Below are 15,924 nucleotides of genomic sequence, written 5' to 3' on the forward strand. Positions count from 1 at the left end.
GCATGATTCTGTAGTAATTATCTTCAAACAGACAACCAAAAAGATTGCAATATTTAAAGAATAATATTTGTAAGAAAAATTATGGAAAGAATAATATTTGTAAGGGATAAATTATGGAAAGAATATTAAAGATAAATATGAGATTGGATTTTTTTATTCAATTTAAATTACAATTTTGATAATTATCCTCCAGCCTCAAAGGTTTATATATTTTTTTCCTGAAATAACTTGAACTCTCTTTAAGGATCAATCAAAACTGAATTATAATATAGGATAATTAAGTTCTGTGCTATAATTTCAAAAGCATTACTTAGCATTGGAAGATGCATGTAGGAATTTTTTTGTTTAAATATTGAATGCTGTACTTGAAACAGACAAGTGTCATTTTCTCATTCATAAGTCTTTTTCATTCTCATAGCTTATTGTAGAAGCACCTGTTCTTTTACCGAGATTTGCTCTTGAAAGCAGGTTGTGAGAAAACTAAATTTAGAAAGCCCTCAGTAGCTGCATGGTTCTTTAGCCATGGAGGAGTCCACCCTGCATGTAATTTTGCAGACAAAGTAGGTGTAAGAATGTTGATTAACCATCTTATATCTTTTCAGCATTGGCTTCCAGCCTGCTCAATGGCCAGACTTTAGGAAAGAATCATTGGCACTTTATAGAATGCAAATATATACTAGCAAATGTAAAAGATTAGACAGAGAGCAAAAGAAATACAAATAAAGAAGTGCCATTATTGTTGGAGGACTTTGGACTTTCAGTGCAGTAAGGAAACACATTCTCTTTCTATAGAGATAACTTTTTTTTTTTGGAAGTGGATGTTTACTCAAAAAGCAGATTATTGGCAATTACTGCCAGATAATTTTATTATAGACATAAACAGGAACTGCTACTTTGTTTGCATATGAGTATATACTTTACTAAACTGTTAAAAATGAATGGCATGCAGTGTGCAGTCCAATAGTGAAAAGATAAATATGTCAGCTGTTGATTTTTAGCCTAGAATAAGAGAGTGGAGGCACTTGCATGGAGTCATGATAAAAAAATGAAAAGTTTTCAAACATATTCTCATATCTATGGGCACTGTGAAAAAGAAGGGTCCCAATATTCTTGAAATTATACTGATATTTATGAGCTAAGTTATCTGATGTAACCAGACACAACGCCAGTGACACTTCTTCCAGTTGCACCATCAAAAAATTGGCTCTGATGTTGCATACATTAACTAACCAATATCAATTTTGTAGTTTTGTGGAAAATTTTAAGTGTGAAATTAAACCCTTAAAGCCATGGGGAACCAGTGTGATCCTGTAATCTGGTCTCCTCTTTATAGCCCATAGAACATCCCAAATAATTCCCATTTGAACCAGAGCATAATTTTTAGAAAAATGTCCATTGCTATCAGGCTCACGGGCTTCAAAGTATTGATTTGCTTTCTTATCATTCGAAAGTGGCATTGACATACAATATGAAATGAGCTGACCCTTGCTCCATAATGTGGATTAATTGCCTCATTATTGCTTAATTTTTAATCTAAACAACCCATTTGTCAATGTTTAAACACTTTTTCACACCCTTTGTGCAGTGCAACTTTTTAAAGACACTTGAGGCTTGATTCTCTACCACTGAAGTCAATGAGACTTTGGTTATTGGCTTTAATGGTGCAGAACTGAACCCTAATGTTAGGAGCATAGCAGCCTCCCAGCCTGGCTGCTGTGGGACCCAACAAAGTCAGCTGGGTTAAAAGAGCTGCCTCTGCAAGGTGCTTCCTGATTGGGCAGGGAAACCAGCAGTCTGCCGCTTGAGTTTTGCAGCAGCTAATTGATGTATATTGTGCCTGCAGCTGTGCTTTACTCTCCCTTCTGACTCTTGCTCCAGCAATTGTTGGTGCCTCGATCCCAGCTTTTTTTGTGCTCAAGCCCTAGCCTGTGCCTCTTGCTGCCCCAGATCCACCAGCAAGTTAAAAAAGCTAACAATGTTAGGAACCAATAGGAAAGGGATCATAATAAGACAAAAAATATCCTAATGGCAATATGTAAATCCGTGGTATGCCCACATCTTGAATCCTGCTTGCAGTTCTAGTCACTTCATCCCAGGGAAAAAAAATGGAAAAGATACAGAGAGAGACAACAAAAGTGACTAAGTTCCATATGAAGACACATTAAAAAGATGGACTTTTAGCTTGGCAGAGAAATGACTACTATGGATGTGATAGAAGTCTGAAAACTCTTGACTTGAACAGAAAAATTTAATAAGGAAATGCTATTTACCTAATCACACAACTCAAAAACTTGGACTCATACAATGAATGTCATAGGCAGTGAGTATGAAATAGAACCAGAGAAGATTAGGAGTTGAAGAGACCTCAAGGGGGTCATCCCATTCCATTCGCTGCTCAAAGCAGGACCAATCCCAACTAAATAGTCCCAGCCAGGCAACCGATTCCAGTGCTTCACCACCTTCCTAGTGAAATAGCTTTTTTCTGATATCCCAACCTTGATATTTCCCTCCCCACACACCAGGCTTAAGACCACTGCTTCTTGTTCTGTCCTCTGACAACAGTGAGAATAGCCTAGTTCTAGCCTTGTAACAACCCAGGCAGTTGAATGCTCCTATCAAATCCCCTCATTCTTCTCTTCTGAAGACTGATTAAGCCCAGTTCCCTCAGCCTCTCCTCATATCTCATGTGCCCCAGCCTGATCATCATTTTCATTGCTCTCTGATGGACTCCCTCCAATTTGTCCAGATTCTTTCTATAGTGGGGGGGACAAAACTGGATGCAATGCTCCAGATGTGGCCTCACCATTGACATATAGAAAGGTATAATCACTTCCCTCAGTCTGCTGGAAATGTTCCTACTAATGTAGCCAATATGACGTTAACCTTTTAGGCTACAAGGGCACATCTTTGACTCATAGCCAGCTTCTCATCTACTGTAATTCCCAGGTCTTTTTCTGCACAACTTCTGCTTAGCCAGTCAGTTCCCAGCTTATCGCACTGCATGGGAATCTTCTGTCCTAAGTACAGGACTGTGCATTTATCCTTGCAGCCAATTTCTTTTGGTGCAATCCTCCAATTTTCCTACATCATTCTGATCATTCTGGACCCTATCACTACCCTTCAGTTTATCTACCTCTCCACATAGCTTAGCATCTTCCATGAAGTTGCTGAGGGTGCAAACCAACACGTTATCCAGATCATTAATGAAGATGAAAACCAGCCCCAAGACTGACTCCTAGAGCACTCCACTTGATAATGGCTGCCAAATAGATATTGAGCCATTGATCACTACTCGTTGAGCCCAACAATCTAGCCAGCTTTCTAGCCACCTGACAGGCCATTCTTCCAGGACACACTTCTTTAACTTGCTGGCAAGAATACTATGAGAGACCATACCAAAAACATACTATAAAGTCAACGTATATCATATCCACTATTTTTCCCATATTCACAGAGCCAGTTATTTCATCATAGAAGTCAATATGGTTGGTCAGGCATGACTTGCCCTTGGTGAATCCATGTTGACTGTTCCTGATCACCTTCATCTCCTCCAAGTGTTTCAAAATGGATTCTTTGTGGACATGCTCCATGATTTTTTCAGAGATTGAGGTGAGGTGGCCCAGTCTGTAGTTACCAGATCCTTGATTTTCCCTTTTCCAACCATCCAGGACTTCTCCTAGATGTGAAGAGTTTTCAAAGGTAATGACCAGTGGCTCTACAATCACATGAGCAAACTCTTTCAGCACCTCAGATGCATTAGACTCAACCCATTGACTTGTGTATGTCCAACTTTTTTTTAAAGAGTCCTTAAACTGTTTTTTCACTGCTGAGGTCCACTCATCTCCTCCTCAGAATGTGCTGCCCAGGCCAGCAGTCTGGGAACTGATCTTGTCTGTGAAGACAAAAAGAAAAAAACATTGAGTACTTCAGCTTTTTCCACATCATCTTCACACGGTTGCCTTCCATAACAGTCGCAAGCCTCTCTGTGAAAATGCTTTTCCCTCTCCTTGTGAGGTGGAGCTCATCTTTTCCTAGCAAGCCATGTCAATGGAACAACAACCCATAGTCAAAGAATCCAAAACCCTCTGTATGACACCATCTACACAACCACAAATAAGCACAAACACAAAGAATTACTTCTTCACACAATACTGTTAACCTTTTAGACTTATTACCATGGGATTTTATGAAAGCCAAAATATATAATCAAGTTCAAAAAGGAATTATGTAGGTTCATAGAGGATAGGCCCGTCAATGGCTATGAGCCAAGATGGCCAAGGATGCAACCCCTTGCTCTGGGTGTCCCTATTTCTGATTGCCAGAAGCTGAGAGTGGACAATACAGGATAAGTTACTCAATAATTGTCTGCTCAGCTCATCCCCACTGAAGCTTCTGGCATTGGCCATATTTGGAAGACAAAATACTCAGCTATGTGGTCTATTTGTCTGAAGTCTGTACTGGTTTCTGAATCCTGTCTCCACCCTTACATACATCCACACATATGGCTCATTTAATCCTTTGTCTTAGGCCTTGGCTTTTGATTCTGGTTGTGACGTTCACCTTGGCCCCTCCACTCTGACTCCGGCTTCCTCCTGGGATTTATTCTGTCTACTTTCCTGAAAGCCAGCCTGATTCTCTCAGCACCCAAGATCCCTAAGGTGCCCAAATCCTAGGCCCACAGATCTCTGGGAGACAGGCAGGATACCTATGTTTCCTCTTTCATCAGCTGACACACCAAAATCATATTGATTCTGTTGAATCAGCATTTTTTCAATATAAAACTCTTCAGTTGAAAGAATATTCAACCACTCTAGTGGAAATGGTTGCTCAAAGATTCACAAGAAGCCAAGGATATGGAAGCCCTGTCTCTTTTGTACTATTTCTGGGATTATTTACTCACAATTTACTTGGGCATCATTTGAAAATTCTTCCTTGAAGGTCTACGTGACTCAAAAGTGTATTTAAATTACAATAACTATGGTATCTCATATAAATAATATATATAGTACTCGCTTCTCAGCCTCTTGAAGGATAAAATCATGTGTAGTGTGAGTAAAATTCTCTCAATTAAGTGTTACTCTTCAATGTTTTAGTTGCAAGGAAAAATATTAGCTTTCACATTGTTTTCTAATTGCTAATAAGAACAATAATTAATAGGTCTTAGGCCTAGTGAGTTCAGTAGAAATATTCATAAAAGTATTGCCAAACGTGAGTAGAGATGGCAATTTTGGGCCTGAAAGGAATAAAATGTAATCCTAGATCATTTCAGGATACTTTGCAAGACAGGCCAAACCAAAATCCCAGCTCTCACTTTAAGGTGACTGGGTTATAGCTATATTTTCATATCAAGTCACCATTTTGTCCATAAGGAGAAGTAAAATTATTAATATCTGGATGAGGTGAAAGCCAATTTAGAAATCTGTATTCAAAAGACAGTATTGTACCAATAAAATATATGGAAAGTTGCAATCAAAGTTCTTGGGTAGCTGAAAGTTATAACTTGTTTTTGCTCATTTTCTGGTTGCCCTGCCGCCCCCAACTGAGATACTGATACACGTACTAGAAAACTGTAGGTCTAACGATAGATTTGAGGAACAGAATTATGAGCCATGGTTGGCAGATATACATTGTTTTCAGTCAGAAAGTACCAGGTGCAGAGAGAGACTGGATCTTTGCTTCTTTCCTCATTAAACCAGATAAGAGCTAAATGAAGAGAGACGTCTAGAAGAGGTTCTAAAGAATGTCCCACTAGACACAAAATTGTTGAATGTAAAGATAATGGAGTTTGACTTCTACCGTATAACAACAACTCACTGCTACTATGATTCTTATTTAAGCAAGGCTCATCAGTTCTCACTAGGTCTTGTTCACAGCTTCATGAAGCCTGAGCCAATACTAGTAAGACAGTTAATATGAAAGAAAAACTTATTGGAGAATATCAGAATGACCCAATGTTAAATAATGTAGGACCTGTTCAACATCAAAAAGAGAATCATACTCACGTATTTTTGTTACATTATTTATACATCATCTTCTGGGTGTAATCCTGCATGGAGTTTGTCAGCTCCCAGACCTCTGAAAAGAAAGAAAGAGAGAGAGAGGAAAAAAGAGGGCTGTGTCTACACTAGCCCCCTGCTTCAAAGAGGGCATGGTAATCAGCCTGAGTGGGGACTAATAATGAAGGCTAATTCTCCCCGTGGCAGTGCTGGCATGCTGTGTAGCCGCGGGCACTTCAAAGCACCTACGGCTACACAGCATGCCAGCCCTTCAAAGTTTGCTACTTCAAAGTTGCTGCGGGGAGAATTAGTTTAATGCATATTCATCCCAGCACTTCAATATTATTTCCCACTCACGCTGATTACTATGCCCCCTTCTAAGAAGGGGGCTAAGGTAGACACAGCTGAGGATAATTATATTATATAGGTATATTGCCACCTTTGTTTTAGATATATTTAGACATATTGGGAGAAAATGAAGAACATGTTGGTCATATTTCCAATAAGATAGACAAAAACAATTAGGAGACTTACATCAATGCCATAGGATAGTAGGACATGAAGGGACCCTAAGAGGTCTCTCAAGGCAGGACTAAGTATTATTTAGATCATCCCTGACAGATGTTTGTCTAACTTGCTCTTAAATATCTTGAAAGACTGAAATTCCATGTTCTCTCTAAGCAAATTTATTCCATTGCTTAAGCACCCCAACAGCAAGTTTTCCCGGGTGTCCAACTTAAACTGCCCTTGAGGCAATCTAAGCCCACAGTTTCTTGTCCTGTCCTCAGAGACAAAGAACAACTTTTTCTTCTCCTCCTTGTAACAACTTTTCATACATTTGGAAATTCTTATCATGTCCCCCTTCAGTTATCTCTTCAATATTCCTCATATGTCACGTTTTCAAGATTTTTATAATTTTTGTTGTTTTTCTCTGGACTTTCTCCAATGTGTCCACATCTTTCCTGAAACTTCCCATTTTGTATGTGTGCTACCAATTGTTTCCAAAGTGAAATACTGTACATTTGTCCTTATTGAATTTCAACCTATTTATCTCAGACCATTTCTCCCATTTGTTTGAGTAATTTATATATTAAAGCTATCTTCCAAAGCACTTGCATCTCCTCCCAGTTTGGTATCAGCTGCAAATTTTATAAGCACATTTTCTATACCATTAACTAAATTGTTGATGAAGATATTGAACAAAACTGATCCCTGCAGAAACACTTTCGTTATGCCCTTCCAGTATGATTGTGAACAATTGATAACCACTCTCTGGGAATGATTGTCCAATCAGTTTTGCTCCCACATGATAGTAGCCCATATTCTGGTGGGATATGGGGCAGAATTGCAACCTTGAATTTCCATGTATTCAAACTTCCTTTTAAAGTGTAACTTTAATTTTGCATTGCCTTGCTAGCTACTTTAAAACTACAGTGTGTTCTTAAGGGTTTTTTGTTCTCTTAATTTATATTTACAACCTTCAGTTCAAATGGGAGCTGATTGATTGGTAAGAATTACTTTATTGGTAAGGAAAAAAAAACAGTCAAGTAGCACTTTAAAGACTAACAAAATAAGGAGTCAAGTAGCACTTTAAAGACTAACAAAATCATTTATTAGGTGGTGAGCTTTTGTGAGACAGACCCACTTCTTCAGACCATACCCATACCAGAACAGACTCAATATTTAAGGCACAGAGAACCAAAAAAGTAATCAAGGTCGACAAATCAGAAAAAAAAGAATTATCACCTTGATAATTGTTTTCTGATTTGTCGACCTTGATTACTTTTTTGGTTCTCTGTGCCTTACATATTGAGTCTGTTCTGGTATGGGTATGGTCTGAAGAAGTGGGTCTGTCTCATGAAAGCTCACCACCTAATACATTATTTTGTTAGTCTTTAAAGTGCTACTTGACTCCTTTTTTTGTTTTGATAGTATATAGACTAGCACGGCTTTCTCTCTGTTTTTATTGGTAAGGACTATTTAAGGGTGCCTGTTTTCATAGACACAGAAATTTGAAAACAGATAATCTAAAGAAAGGTAATATTCCTTGAGGCAGACTGTTTAAATTCTTCAGCATTACTCTAATACTTGTCAGTGTTCTGTAACACTTTCTCAGGTGTCATTTGCAGCTTGCCATTTCTATTGAGTAACAGAAGGTGTAAACGGGTAAAACTAGAAAAAGAACTAAATCTCCAGGGGACTGGGGTGTTTTTCTGACACTGTAATACAAATATGCTTTTTGGTGTGTGCATTCTGCATAATCATTTTCAACGTTGACGGAGATGGGATAATAGTGGTAAGATCCCCTTAGGCTTGATTTGTTTGTGTTATTTACAAGAACTTAAAATTTTACTTATGTGAATTGAGCTCTGTCTTCCTGCCCCTTTTGAGCTATTGACAGTCTTATTTGGCTACATCTATACCAGAAGCTTTTCCTGGCAAAACAGGATTTTCACTAGAGAAAACAGCAAAGTGTCTACACGCAAAATGCGCTTTGTAGACAGTTTGTCAACAAAACCCGGTGCATCTGCTGGCAACATTATACCTCTCCATGTTCAGGTGTGACGCCTCTCTCAATGGTGGTCTGTTCACAATACAGCTGTGTAGACACTTTGGGGCTCTTTTGTCAATAGACAGGGCTTCCAATCAGCCATTCTATTGAGATAGGGCTGGAAAATCTGGCTGCTCTCTGTCAACAGAGTGGATTGCTTTTTCTATTTGCTTCTATGTGTAGACACAATGGCTGCATCTCCACATGTCAGATCTTATGGAAGAACACAGTCTTCTTCTGGAAGATCTGGGGAGTGTCCACATGTGTAAGGCACTCTTCTGGAAGGAATCCAGAAAAGAAACACAACTTCTTCTAGATGCCTGACAGTGGTTTCATAAGGGGAATAATGCCTTCTTCTGGAAGATTCTTCTGGAAGAAAGCACATGTGGATGCTTGAGGACCACTTCTTCCGGGAGAAGCAGTCCGCAGTGGCAGCTCCCCGTCAGAACCAGGAGACAATCTAGCAAGCCTCTGGGGGCTCTATGGTGCCTGCTTCCAGCAGCAGTGCAAGCTGCAAGGACCTAGAAACCCCAGAGCTGGAAGCAGGGTCTGTGTGGCTGGCAGCATGTGCTGGGCTGCAGCACCCAGCCTACTGCGACCCCAGAATCGATGGCCAGCAGCCAACCCCCCCCGCTCCCCGGCCCCTCCCGGGTAGCCCTGGAAAGTCAGATGATGGCAGCCCAGAGGGGGAGTGATCCTGTAAGACGAGAGCCTCTACCTGGACAGAGCCAGAGATGCAAGACCTCCTTACTCTCTAGCATGAGGAAGATTATCCTGAGGGACACGTCGGGGCACCGATGAAACACCTCTGCCTGTGCCCGACTGGCCATGGCCCTGGCTGCCCATGGCCATCCTGTCCAGACCATAGGCCAGGTCTGGTGCAATATCAAACAACTACACCAGCGATATGCATGGGCCAGGGATGGCAGCCATCGCCCTGAGGCTGGCCCAGCCAGGTATCCCTGCTGCAGGACATCCTGGTGGGCAATGACACCTCACTACCATGCCACCTCATGAACATGGCAGCCACGGACAGCCCTGCCACACCAGAGGGGGAAGATGGTGGCTCCTCCAAAGAGGCGGGGGAGGAGGATGAGACCACCAGCTAGGGCCAGGGATGCTTGGACGACTCCTGCCACAAGGGGACCCTGGTGATAGCCCTGACCTTGTGGCTGAACAGCTGGGCCACGTCCAGCCGGGCATCCCTGGACCTATATGAGGTCATGCCAGGTAAGTGCGTGGCATGGGGCATCCCCTGGTGGGGGTACATGCAGGAATTTAAGTTCTGCTTTAGATGTAGTCTCAATGGAACCTCTAAAGTAGAATTTCTACTGATTCATCCATAAATAACAAGCAGTCCTATAGCAACTTGGAGACTAACAAATATATTAGGCCATGAGTTTTCATGGTAAGACTCATTTTCTGAGATGCATCCATAGTATATAAGAACTGCAAAATACGATTTTATCTCTACTGTAGACTGAGAACACAAGTGTTAGAGTTTATGAAAATTAACATTTATACCAATGGTATATTATTGATTTGTTTTTATTGTTGCCTCCTGTCTTGTGGTAGCAATCTTAATAGTTCTAGATGTTTTCCAACACAGAGGAAAACACAGCCTCTGGATTCATGCAGCCTCATTCATAAAAGTGTGTGTATGTTTATTGTATACACTACTGATCCCACAATGTCTAACATTCATACTTACCTTTACTCATGTCAGTGAATTCAATCGGATTATTTACATATTTAGTTATGCTTATTTGTGTTTTCAGGATGTGTGTGCTTACTATGTAAAATACACACACACACACACACTGTTCTTTCTTCTATGATTTCTCCCTGTAGAGAGGAGCAAAAGCCTGATGTATTGACAGGTGGTCTTCATTATAAAGGTCACTGACATTGCAAAACATCTTTTGAGAGACAAGACTGAACGTCAAAGGTTATCATGCCAGAGCCATGAAGTCTAAAACAATTTTTCTGATTACACTGTAAATGGGTAATATCACTGAGACCTTTTTAGCTTTAACACAGTATAAAAAATAAAGTTATGGAAGCAAATAGTTTTCTCAGAGTCCCTCCTTGTGGTTCTAATCATCCTTTCTTTTTCCTTTACCAGGCATGTATTAAGTTCCCCTAAGCATTGTTTCCAAGTACTTCACAAAAGTACTGAAGTTGTAAATGAGCTACTTTAATTATAAGTATTACAGTAATGGATTCAAGTATGCTCATTTATCATAAAGGGCTTTCCCATCTGCCTCTAAAGTATGCTCAAAAATGCTGCATATTTGATAACATTAAGGTGGAAAATTTAACTCATTTTAGTCTTTAAACACTGCATATTGGTTAATTTTGTGTCAAATGGCATGTCTGCAGATTGACTAATAGAAGAGATTTGTGTGTGTGGTCTCTTCCTAATTTATTTGCACTGCAACCCACTGGGATCAAGCTGCAATCCCTGTAGGCAAATGGAGATTAGGAGAAGGGACTGACTGTTTTTTTTCCCAGACACGGAAGGGAAAGTAACTCTTCAAGTAAGGCAAGTTCTTCTGGCCACCGTACAAATTGTTCCTGAGAGGGGAGAGTTTCCAAAAGATATAATTAGCAACTCACTGCAAACATTTCTTTGCATTAGCTAATGATCCGGTTACACTTGTAAGCAAACAGTACCAACATATCTAATCAATGTGGAAAAAACCAACAGAATGCCTATTAAACATCTGGATGTAATTTTCTAGTTAGACTTAGAATAAAATGAAACATATGAAGGTTCCTTTGATCTGTGCCTCAACAAAGAAATTGTTGATATAAAAGCATACTGGCCAGTCAATGTGTCATTTTCATAAACCCTGGTCATTTCTCTTCATATGTTCCCAATTTAATTTTGTTGGTTTCCTGCAATCTCTAATTTTACCATATTGCGCGAAACCACAAGAGATTCTTTGGATCTGATTTTATTTGAGGTTTTACTGCTGCATGATTGCTACTGATTTTTTTCCCCCTACTTAGTCTGGAAGAATTTTTTTAATGGAAAGAGATTGAGAGAAGGTATTGTAGAGATGGTGGGAAAATGTCCTACTGGCACTTTTCAAAAATTCCTGTTTACAAGGAAAATTATGAACTTGAAAAAAAAAAGTTGAAATAAAAATGTAAAGAACAGATATTAACTGTAATATGGTAAATTATGAGAAATTAATTTTTATCTTGCTCATGTCATTTTGATTTTGTAAATAAGGCAGAATCTTTAAAAAAGTACTGCTTTTGTATTTCATCATAACCATTATAATCCCTTCAATATAGAGCTACTGTATTATATATACTGTATGAGTCAGGCATTCTTTCATCTATTTTTCGCTCCTAGCTATACTGTATGCACACTGTAAACAAATATTTAAACACATGCAGTTTCTTTTTCTGCGTGAAAAGCCAGTGAACTTTTAAATCCAGAATTTTAAAAGTACAAAATCTACTGAATTGTATAATTGTCCCTTTGACATATTTTTGTAGTGTTATAGTTTTCAGAGGAGTGAAATAAATTACAATTTTTAGCGTTCTCTTCTGCATGAGCAAAGTCTAGATAATTGACATCATTTTATTATAAGGTTTTTGTCACTTTGCAGGAACTTTAAAAAAGTTGAAACCATATATTCACTTTGCTTGTAATCAATAATGCTAACTGTAAATAAATAAATAAATAAACTAAGGTAAACTGAATATAATTCTGACAGAAAAAGATCTGAAACCTAATATTACACTAAAACTACAATTTGTGCTTGATCCTGATTTGTCTGTGCTCCCAAAAATTCCCGCTGATGTCTATGTGAGTTTTGGTAAATAATCAAAACTGGATTAGCCCCTTAAACTGTGCAAAGAACACCATATTAAAATGCTCATAGTGAGAAAAAATAACAGACTTCACATGGAAGAATAGAAGTTATGATTAAACAGAGAGATTTCCAGTATTTTATTATTGAAGGCAGCCTCTGCAAATTAATGGTTATTTAAAACATATGACTAAACCATGTTTTTGTTTAAACACTAGGGCTGTGGCTACACTAGCAAGTTCTTTTGGAAAATCCATCCTGTTTTCGAAAGAACACGCAGAGTGTCCACACACAAGATGCACTCTTTCGATCCGAAATGAAAAGAACGTGTCTCTTCTTCTGGAAGCCCTATTCCGCTCCCAGCTCAGGAAGAATGCCTTCTTTTTAAAACTTCTTTTAAAAAAATGCTCCACAGGCCATTTTTTTGAAAAAGCAGTCCTCATGGTGCCAGATTTTTCGATCGCCGGCAGTTCTTTCAAAAGAGTGGGGGCAGTGTGGAGGCTCTCTTTCAAAAGAGTGAATTGATCTTTCAATCCTCCTTTTTGTGTGTGGACACTCTCTTTCAAAAGAGGTGTTTTTGGAAGAGACCTGGAAGAACTTCTTTCAAAAGATTGTTGTAGCATAGATATAGCCTATTATTATTATCCCAGCGTAACAGTCTGGAAGAAAATACAACCTTGCATGGGATACAGCTGAGCTTTCTACATAGCTACTCGGCCACTTACCCACATTTTGCTCTTGATGCGCTAGTTTATGTATTGTGAAACATCATAGACTCCAGTGCAATTAATGTTACATTTACATCAGTGTAACCAATAACAGCTTTTGGTCCACTACCATTATATTATGATGAACTATAAGTTAAACATGAAAAAAGTAGTTGTTTATTTATTTAATATATGTAATGGCTTTCATTTAAAAAACATCAACCCCCCCAAACCATTCTACCACTGGTTTTACTGCTTGTCCATAGTGATTTTTAAAGGAAGAGGCTCAAAATACCCTTAAGTCTCTGCTTCTAGCATGTCAGTAGGTCAGAAAGCATGAGGCATGAGGAAAAGAGCCCACTTCTGTATTTGTTACAACATGTCCTGAAAAAATTTAAATATGGTTAATAAAGATCACAAGACACTTCAGCTTTCATGTAGGTGAGCAATTAAAATAGCCACTTTTGTTCTTGTTCCAAAGTACACTGTTGTTGTAATGCTTCATCTGTTTATATCTCAACAACAACTTGTGCCAGCAAGTTAAGCATAGTCTTAACCAAAGCTGGATAAGAAAGTGTTATGTTGTCTCAGGTGCTATAACTACCAGGTGTACTCATACCTTATAATAGTAATTTGGATTTTATAGCACTTTTCATCTGAGGAATCCAGAGTGCTCTATAAGCATTAATTAATTACGCTTCTTAATGCCTATGTGAGGTAGCTAAATATGCTAATACCTATTTTATATGGATAAACGACTACATGGAGAGGTGTACTGACTTGTCCAAGATAACACAGCAAATCATTCTGTACCTGTCTGTGATCAATTAATTGGCTGAGTTGACCATAGAACTCTGAGGAAGTTTGACTCCCAATGTTGTACCACTAGACAAATTTACAGTGTGGTGCCACAATCACTGCTGTCTACTGAAAAGCAAACATTTGTTGACTGTCCCTAGGTAATGGTGAATAAAGACAATATACCTTCTTAGTCTCATAAGTATTGCACTTAATTTCAAAACCCTGAGGCATGCAAAATTCAACTGGCATTTTGCAAAATAGTCACAGGTAATGAGAGTTTCACTTTGTGTGTTATTTTGTCCCTCCTGAACCCCTGCCTTTCTGCCATTTTTAATGTAGGTTAAACTGGTAATAATGCAGTTTAAAAATAACAGAGAATTGAATAAAGCCATACATTGCTCTTGTTTAGAGATATAACAATTTCTTTCTTATTGAATTTTAACCATAATCACTTCTAATTTAAATTATGTACTGAAATTTAAAACAATTATGAATACATCAATTGCATAAAGTTAAAAGGGAAATTCAGTTGTAGGGTAAGAAAACATTTCCTATAAAATTCCTCTGTGTTCCAGTGGCTCCCTAGAATATGTTCGGACCTCGTCTTTACGTCAAATATATTACAGTACCTGAATAAGAATATGGGCATTTATTAAAGCATTGTTTTAAATTTAAAGCTATTAGTGCCTGATGCTTGATTATATATTCTGCTATAAATAAGATGGTTGTTACTAGAAGATATGTTTTGAAGATGGTTACATGACACCCACTGTGGGTTGTGCCAGTGTTTGGCATGGCTGCAGTCATACATGGAGCAGGTGGAATTGATTTGACTCTAGTCTATTTCAAGTAGACCTATAAAGTGTTAATAATATTGAAAGTTTCTAATTGCTTAGCTCCGTGGAACCCTCTTAGAAAAAGTTAGTGGTACCCAATGGACAACTTCATTTCTGTCAGAGGGTCACTGTTACTGAAACTGAAGTTTGCATATTGCAATGCATTAGAATGATGTGAGATTTTCATCCTACTTCACCATGTGTTTCCTCTATTGGAGTATACTATAAGCCAGTGCCATAGTTTGTCCACCTAGCTGTATGTAACTTATAAATTAAATATGTATATATGCCATATTTGTCCATCAGAATTAGGAAGTAAATTTGGGATAAAAAAATCATGGGATGAACTGTGCTTTCTGTTTACAGCAAAGAAGAGCAGGGAGGGTTGTTCTGTTTGTTGTTGTTGTAGTTTTTTAAAATAAAAACCGAGGTATGAGAGCAGAATTGGACCAGGTTTATTGTGATTTGGACATTGTTTTAGGTGGGCTGCATATCTGTGTTATAAAAGCGTAAGATGTGTGTGTGATTTATATTTTATTAAAATTGTCTACATATATACATCATGCCTTAACACAGCAGAGGGGTAGCCGTGTTAGTCTGTATCTGCAAAAACAAGAAGTTCTATGGCACATTAGAGATTTACAGGTATTTTGGAGCATCAGCTTTCGTGTTGAAGTGGGTCTTTGCCTACAAAAGCTGATGCTGCAAAATATCTGTTAGTCTATAAGGCACCAAAGGCCACCTTAAAATAGCCACTAGTAGATGTTATAGGTAAACTGACTTTCCCTGAAACTGCGTTTCGTCGCTTTCACAGCTCGCTCTGGTGCTGGAGGTGCATTGTTCCAAGAACAGTGTGATACATACTAACCTCAAAGCCTAAGGCCGGACACTCCCTACCGCAGCGAGCGTGCTCCAGCAGGGCAAAGCACCTCTGGCTGTAACTGCAGCTGGTCCTGCCCTATAGGAGGATGCACTATTTGTCTCTGTGTTACTTTCACAGGCTGAGACTAGAGAAGGTGGGGGGAGGGCAAAGGGGAGGACTAAACCAGATCCCGGCAATGTACTCCTCCCTCCCTTCCCTTTTCCCTCCCCCTCCTCTGGTTCCCCCTCCCCCCTCCACCGCCCACGTTACTTTGACTGACAGTCCAGCCTCCCCCCTCCTTCCCACCGACCTTCCCGTTCTCCCTGCCTCGCTGAGAGTTC

The 15,924-nt window shown here is 39.0% G+C and overlaps 1 long non-coding RNA gene across 1 annotated transcript; it reads right to left on the minus strand.

The window, feature by feature from the left end:
* Window positions 1–441: 441 nt before the first annotated feature.
* LOC142013399 (uncharacterized) lies at window positions 442–15,632 on the minus strand. The gene is made up of 3 exons (XR_012645629.1): window positions 15,590–15,632; window positions 6,003–6,075; window positions 442–3,892 (listed from the first exon to the last, which is right to left on the minus strand). It is a non-coding gene; the product is annotated as an uncharacterized LOC142013399 (long non-coding RNA).
* Between the last annotated feature and the right edge of the window lie 292 nt (window positions 15,633–15,924).

This window comes from Carettochelys insculpta, chromosome 5, assembly GCF_033958435.1.
Source record: "Carettochelys insculpta isolate YL-2023 chromosome 5, ASM3395843v1, whole genome shotgun sequence".
In the NCBI taxonomy this organism is placed as follows: domain Eukaryota; kingdom Metazoa; phylum Chordata; order Testudines; family Carettochelyidae; genus Carettochelys; species Carettochelys insculpta.